Source organism: Mytilus californianus, unplaced genomic scaffold, assembly GCF_021869535.1.
Source record: "Mytilus californianus isolate M0D057914Y unplaced genomic scaffold, xbMytCali1.0.p SCAF_3, whole genome shotgun sequence".
NCBI classification, from domain to species: domain Eukaryota; kingdom Metazoa; phylum Mollusca; class Bivalvia; order Mytilida; family Mytilidae; genus Mytilus; species Mytilus californianus.
Window position 1 is genome coordinate 14,254,314 of NW_026262679.1, and position 8,526 is coordinate 14,262,839.

General features: G+C 31.5%; 1 protein-coding gene across 1 annotated transcript in view; it reads right to left on the minus strand.

Annotated features, from left to right (window-relative positions):
* The window catches only part of LOC127733967 (TWiK family of potassium channels protein 7-like), a 51,168-nt gene extending 44,082 nt beyond the window's left edge, over nt 1–7,086 (minus strand). Inside the window, exon 1 of the mRNA XM_052243456.1 lies at nt 6,976–7,086. The gene's annotated coding sequence lies outside the window, so the exon portion shown is untranslated. The remainder of the gene's footprint in view (nt 1–6,975) is intronic.
* Between the last annotated feature and the right edge of the window lie 1,440 nt (nt 7,087–8,526).

Sequence of the window (8,526 nt, forward strand, 5' to 3'; positions counted from 1 at the left end):
GGTAAAGACTTAAAATTAGCTGAGAAACTACGCTGCTAATTTTGAACAATTCTATGTATGTCATAATCTGCGTTATACTTAATACTGTACTATGTATAAGAGTGATTGATTATATGTCTGTTTATGTGATATGGTGCATGATAATTAATTTGTCAAACATTGTATGGGTCATTTTTAAAAAATGTCGAATTTTGAAATTGAAAAATTTATTAAAAGTTACTTATTCAAACAACCCTCTACATAATCAAATCAAAACAAACAGTACTTAAAGAACAACATGTTAAAAGATGCAATCTTAATAATGTCATACAAGAATATCTTGAAATATTTTTTTGATAGGTGGTACAATGTTTTGTCTCTCCTGTTACCATTTTCAAAAGAAATTTTGGGTTATTAAGAAAAGGTTTAGATAAAATTTTAAGCTTGTTTTACGTAGCCAATTAGATGGTTTTCAAGAGAATAAACTTCTATATATATTCATTCTGTAAAATAATAGATTATTTGTCAATTTTCCAGGTTGTACTGAAAAATGCCTCTAAAAATTGGTTTTCAAAGGTTGTAAAAATTACCACCAGTAATGCAAGTCTAAGATAGCAATTCATATTGTTCGGCATTTTTTTTCTCTCTTTCAAATAAACCCAACATCAAGTAAATCCCTCATAAGTTAGTTTACTTTTCTCTTTATTTCATTGGTAACAGGAACGTACATTTATGATATGTCACTATATAAAAGTCTATCCTGTTACCTTTTTGTCTATCCTGTTACCGATATCAGTATTGCACCTGCAAATGCTTAATTGGGAAGAATAAGACGTTATAACTTTAAGATGAGTTTAAACAACGAAATATTTCATTCGTTTTGCAACTATATGTTAAGATAATTTTTTTAACGACGTTTCTGTCTACAATTGTCTATCCTGTTACTGTAACCATAGCAACCATAGTAACAGGATAGACAAATTTCTTCATTTTTGAATGCTGTTGTGAAATGACTACTCCCTTTGGTGAAGTGATTATGGTTTTCTGTTGTGAATTTGATTTCCAACACGATATTGCACTTTTTACAAATATACTGTTGGTGTAATTAATCAAAACTGTTGGTAACAGCATAGACATGAAAAAAGTACCCTCTATTTTTTTTCACTAAATGTCTTAAAATTTCTTTTCTCTACACTGTCGTACAAGAAACGTGGTGTTTTAAATGTAAAGGTAACTTTGAACTTTTGAAATCAACATTGACTGATTCGATATTCATAGGGAGAACAATATCACGGCTGATTTAAGTAGCGGTAACAGGATGGACATGAACCTCCCGTACGCTGATTGAATTTAGTTTGTAGATAATATGTTACATATAATGATTAAGGAGCTACGATTTTTCGTTAGAGTAATTATTAACGTTCTTAAAAAGTCCCTTTTGCAGATATCAAGGCGATCAGAAAATCGGGAAAAAATCATTTGCAATGTGTTTTTCTGACACTGTACGCACACAAATACCCCCAAAATCGGACTTAAATACATTTTAATCTTATCAAAATAGATGTAAATGGTGTTTATTATCGATGTTCTAAATCATAAATCCGACAAGCTTTCATTTAAACCATTACAACTGAAATTTCCATTCGAAATACAAATTTTAGCATGGGTGTACTGAAAATTCGACATTTTTTGAAAATGACCCGTAAATATCCTATTAGCTGTACTTGCTTTTGGAATAAAGTATTATTATTATTATACAAATGAAATAATATTTACAAAATGTGACATGCAATAACAAAAAATCATTGAAAGCTGTTTTCCAACTTACACACTTTAAATTTGATCAACACGTAATAATCAGTTGATTTTGTTTCATTACGGAGGTTTTATATAAAATGTATTTTCGATCATATCGTTGAATTAAATATTTTGAGTTTCAGGAATACTATAAGTCGGATCTTTCAAAAGTCGGATCATTAAAAATGAAACCCTTAGCTATTATAGAAACAGTAAGAAGTGAGTGAAAAAAAACAGGTTACGTAAAAATTGTCTTCCGATGAAAGATTTGAATGTTGCTATCCATCCATATGACATGTGCAGCGTGTAGTTGGTCATTAGATATGATCGGATTATTCGGATATGATTATTTATTTCAAGTTATAATCTGCCGAAGAATATGGAGAATAAAATACGTGTCGTAACCATGTATGATATATCTAAAACAAAATGCAAAGAAGTCAGAATAGTAGCGCCCAAATAGTATCCATGCACATGCACGCTACATAAAATGAATAAACGGGAATATTTCTTTTCAGATTTTCATAATCAAAATGGAATTTACCTGGGCTAGGTGGTCGAATGGTTCAAGAGGTTTTACAGCTTTCTAAATATTTGAAGAGTAACTTTATAAAAATTATCGATAGCTCGTTCCTGAATATGAGAAATAACTCAGTACAATATGGCAGTGGGAAATCTAGTGACAAAATATTACCTTCCCTGTAAACACTGAAAACTAGATCTTCTCAATGTTTGTCCCATTATAGCTATAGAAGCTTGGTGTAAAATTGGTTTAAAATGTTGCTATGCGAATAAATTCCTGGAGTACCAACTTCAATTTATTTTTTTAATGTCTGTATACCTCTCTGGAACATGCTAATTATTCGTTTATATATCATATCCAGAAATCAACGCCACTTTGCTTATTTGAATATTATACTGAAGAAATCGGATACGGGTCACGGAAATTATATTGAAATGATAGGGAATTTTGAAAAAAAAATGTCTGTTTTAACTTAAATTTAAGTGATAGACAGGTTGCGGGGACAGAAAATAAATATACACAACAATATACACCATTTAAACGAAACATAATGACTGTCGTTGCAAAAATCAAGGTTCCTGAGCTATTTTAAAAATCGAAGCGAGAGGCTATTAACATTGCAGTATAAAATACAGGCTAAAATGGCTGAAACGTCAAATTTGCAAACTTCGTGTTGAAAATTGGCTAACAAGGTCATTACAAAAACAGGTTGCGGGGATGAAACTTGAAACTTGAATGTCCAAAGAATAAGCAAGTCCAAAACTTGTATGTGTAGTCGTTGAACTCTAGGTTCCCACGTAAAGTTAAAATGCCCCTATTTCAAGAAGAATAAACTCACGAAAACACGAAAAATTTACTAAATTCGCGTTCATTGTTTTGATTTTGACCGCCTGACAACTTTACGGAAATATCAGAGTTATTATAAACAAGGACTCTGTGACGGGCAACTTATAATATTCGTGTTTTAAAGATTTTAATGATATCAAGCCAGTCCAGTTCAAACTATTATCACGTGGTACAATCATATTTACATATTATGAATATTAATTAGCAAAAGTACTACTAATTTCTGGCTATGTATGGAATCGATTGATATGCAGCAAAAATTGGCACTTTTGAAATTAAGTTACTAAGCAAAATCAAACAGACCTTATCTCGATGTAAAATTTGAATGTGAATAGATCGAGAAGACCGTAAATACTTGTACAAAACTCGAGACGACCTTTTCTTAAAATTGTATACAAAATAGTAGAAAGATATCTACTTTATAAAAATAGTTATCTTTAATTTTTTAACCTGCACAGACAGACTTTTAAATGTTTATATTCAAGAAAAGACAATTGTTCTCTATAGAATGTACATGTGACAAGAGCAGACCGGTGTGCTCGATAACTTAGGTGTGAAAAAATAAGTATACTTTGGGAAGTTGTAACATGCTAAAGACTTTTTGGAACACTCAGAAAATTGGTGACCCGAAAGATCTTTCAATTTGTATTTACATGATTTTTTGCATTTTTTTTTACTAATATACAGTAAAGATTGGCAGATTTTAAATTTCAGTTTCACAAGCTTCTAAAGCAATTATCTCGATAAATACTGAACATAAAACATCGTGTTTTTGCATGTATATTTCTAATAACACAGTTTAACAAATAATTTCTTTAACATGTACAATAATTATTTAGAAATAACTTTTGATCAGTATCGTCACCGGTATTGTTTTATTATTGCCTTTCTCGATTCTATCATAAGAAGAGTGAATTTTCTTTTGTTTTCGTTCACTGGATATCCCACTGATGGGTCTTGAATCAATTTGTTAACCATTAAAAAAAGAAATAAAAACAGAAAAATTCAGTGAAATTACTCTTATTTGTAAAGTCTTTTAAATATAAACAGTACGACCGCAATGCATTTGCGCCAATTTCTAAAAAATGCAGTTATTCATTTGCGCCACAAGCTTTTATTCATATGCACCCAACAAAAATAATAAATAATAAATACAATTTTGCGCCATTTATCAGGTAACATAAATGACAATTAAAGTTTCCCCCGAGTATGTAAGTAAGTTCATACTCATTTCTCATACATAACTAAAAGTTACGTACATGTAGGTATAAGATTGTACAATGTACACATTTTTAGGTGACACAATTCAATCCGAAACAAACAGAAAATAAGTTATCATTTTTTTATGACACATACAGATTATCCAGTGTATTGCAAAATAGGGAAAAGTCTTATATATGCGAAGAAGAATCACTGTGAAAACAGACGGGGATTAATAACAATGTTTTATCATGCAAACAAAACCTGTAGTTAAATTTTGTGTTTAACCTTATAATGAAAACTTTTAAGAACGTTTCCTGCTCGATATCCTCATAATTAAACCCCCGTGTTGCCGAGGGGTAACATATAATGAAGGCAAATGGAAAAGATTAATACAAATAAATTTGAACCCCGCCATATTCTTAATGTGCCTGTCCAAAGTAAGGAGCCTGTAAATCAGTGGTCGTTGGTTGCTGTCTATCTCGTTTGTATTTCCCTTATTGTCTTATGCTTATTGTTTTGTACATAAATCCGAACGTTGGTTTTCTTGTTTAGGGTCAAGGAACAGTAAATGGGCTATTTCACAGATTTTGGTAAAATTTTGCATACAACTATGGCTCGTTGAACTTCAACCGAAAATAGAAAAAAATAATGCATATACTGGTATATCCTTTATATCTAAAATATTACTGATTGGTTTATTTCAAAAAAGGTGAACATTTGTATAGAAAACACATACAATCGGCTATAAACGTTCTTAAATTTGTCTTAAAATCATCAAATGTCCAGTTTTAAATCCATAAAATTTTCTTAAAAATATATATTTTGTTTGTACATAAATTTCCGTTTTAATGATATATAATAATCATAATTATGGTCGCCGACTTCGTTTTTTGTGTATTAACCAATCTGTTACCTATTTGTTAGTGAGAAACGTCGAAAACGGCCTACAACAATGATGGGTATTTTTTTTTCTCCTAGAACACCACTTTGATGTATACCATAAAAACGAAGTCGGTGACCCTATTATTATTTTACATGTTTTATATTTTGGGATGTCGTTGCCATTTATAGCTTACTTAACGGTATGGGTATTGCTCATTGCTGAAGGTCGTCTTGTGAGACATATATTTGCTTACATCTACGTCGTTTGGTCTCTGGTGGATACTGTTGTCTCGTTGGCAATCATAACACATCTTATTTGATAATGATGTGTGATTTATGGAGCAGATGAAAGGTCAATTGGCGCAAATGGAAGGCCAATTCGGGCAAATGCAAAGCACCAGGTTTTTGATAAAATTTTCATCTTATACTTCTTATAATCCAATCATAGATAAATTCAAAGAATTATAGAAAATTGAATGAGATAAAGCATGAGAATAGCAATCATTGTATAATGTTCATCTTTTGATTTGTAATAAAATAGCTTTCAAAATATATAAGCTGGGAACACTATATCATATCTTATATATAAAAAAGCTCATATTTTTTGACAATTTAATTATAAGTTTATAAGTTATAAAAAAAATGTTCAGTTATATTTTTTTCTTCAAATTCATTACAAATGATGATTAAATATAGCACTACAATAGATAATAAATAATAAATAAACTAATTGGTTAATTATGATATATTCATGACTATCTCATACCATAATGTTAATCTTGCCAAAACCAAATCTAACTAACTGAGCAGTTGCTGAAAACTGCTTGACTAATCATGCTAATGTCAATAATAACAACTTAAACTAGCCCAATATTTTTTCACCGTCTTTGAGACAGTTACTCGTAATTTCGTCAAACCAGCATTTGCCAACATTATCTAATTAGCTGTTTCTTCCACTATACTTGATGCATCTAGAGACAGACAACGAAATTGGGAACCGCTGACCAAGACAACGACGACCGCACTGGTAAGACGTGCAGCAATTCTATCCCTTGCCCAGGTATATTGAATTTAAAGACGCCGCCGAGATTGTAATCGACACGACAGCTTTCACCAACTATCTCATTCGAGTACTGGGTATTAAGAATCATCTGTCAGAAATGGAACATCTTCTACAACGAGAGACTACGCACCAACAACTCCTATAAGAGGAACGTCACAGCAAACTCAAGAAGAACGTATGCCTTCATTTTTATCAAAAATTATATCAGGCCTTTTTTGTTGCAGAATAAATCCATCGCAAACCATTGTGTAACCTATATTTAACTTTTGTCGGTAAAAGGACGTATGATGTCGTATTCAATGTTACTTTTCTATATGAAAGGTCAGCACAAATTATTATTCGAACATAACGAAAACTAACAAATCGTTTTTTTTTTTCTTTTTGCTCAAAGACAGGCATTTATTGCGCATACATACATTGATAACGTAATGAATAAAACAATATGGAAGAAATATTTCTTAACCATGTGTCATGTTCCACCCACCAACAAATACAATACTACCTGACTTTAACAATTATATGAAGATTACTTTGTCTAGGAAAGGCATAACGATAGTACTTCTTAATTGTTTGTGCATGTTTAAAGAGCAAAAATACATTAGTCTGCAACACAATAAATCACCTTACAAAAAACATACCTATTTCAATCCATGGCATTTGCGGAGAAATTCATATAACATACCTTGTGATAGTTCCTTTAATCAAATTTTCTTCTTTATTTTATGACACGGTGAAAGTGAGTTGTCCTGGTTTTAGAATTATGCTGCAGCAGCTTTATTGATTTACATTTAAAATGTTTGCTCTGTCACCTAGGTACCAACGATCAATGATATACCACAGTGTATCATTTTTATTTTATTCAAACATGGATATATTTACTAAAATGTTAGAAAATGGTACGCGATTTAATGGAGTTATTGATCTTCATTCTGATATATATTCACTTTGCTTAAATGTACATTTATGGTTATCTCTTGCGTAACAGCACAAACACATTTAAACAGGAAATTGATTATGCAATTTTCGGACTACAGTTATAACATTAACGGTATCTGTAACTATATTTAAAAAAAGAGAAATGGGTGGTTCCGATATTTATCATATACTTAGTATTCATATGATAATTTTTGCATATGTGTAACGAGCGGAAGTAAACTAGCCATAAATTCACACCCCGGCTGATAACCCATATCCGTTCTATGTGACGTCAAGTGGTCGGGCTGATATGGGGTTATCAGCCTGGGTGCGTTCGTACATAGGTAATATATGATAAAAACATTAACACCTGTCCTTTTCAAGAACACTTTATACTTTCAAACTTTTGTTTTGAACAGATATATCATGTTATGGAGGGGTATTTGCGAAAAATACCAGTCAAGGGACTCTGAAATTTTCAAAGCCGCTAGGCGAGGGAAATTTGGTCCCAAGACTGGTATTTTTCGCAAATACCCCTCCATAACATGATATATCTGTTTAATTACACCGAATAGATTTTGATTTAAACTCTCTTGTACAGGTGAAGGGAAATCTCGAAAGCTGTAATCCATAAACATGTTTATGCATAATTTTGAGGATAAGTAGAGACTATCATACTCACTCACTTTGCAGGGCTGCCAAGTTTAGCGTGAGACTCACGCATTTTCATGCATATTTGGCGGCATTTTCCAAGAAATAACATAAAAATGTGGTGCACCCTTTAAAATAACCCGCTACGCGAGTTATTCAGTGTGCACCACATTTTTGATGTTATTTCTTCATAGACAGAAAAAATATTACAGTCATTCCTTAAATATTGCTTAATCATGTCCAGTCGGAAAGCTGACCCCGGTTTAACCCCATTTCTTAAGGTAACAGGTACGTAAATGGCTTGTCCAGCGATTTTTAAAAGAAATTGTATTCACGTAAAACTTTTTAAAATACAAAGAAAAATCGAAAAATTTAAGTGGGTAACCGATCTACTTTCAAAGTTAGTCATTTGAAAATGTTAGGAAAACACCATAAAGTACATAGACATAACGTCAAATTTACGCCAAAAATGAGAAATTTCAAGCTTAATTTAATCTTCAGTTAAAACCATTCCTACGATTTTTATATAAAAATTAAATGTTTTTTATGATAGAATTTTCCTTTCTATTGATATATAATTTTCCTATGGTTACCGAACTCCCTTTTTATATATCAGCCGTTGAAAAGGTGTTGCCGACGGGAAAAGATAGAAATTGCATGACGTTGC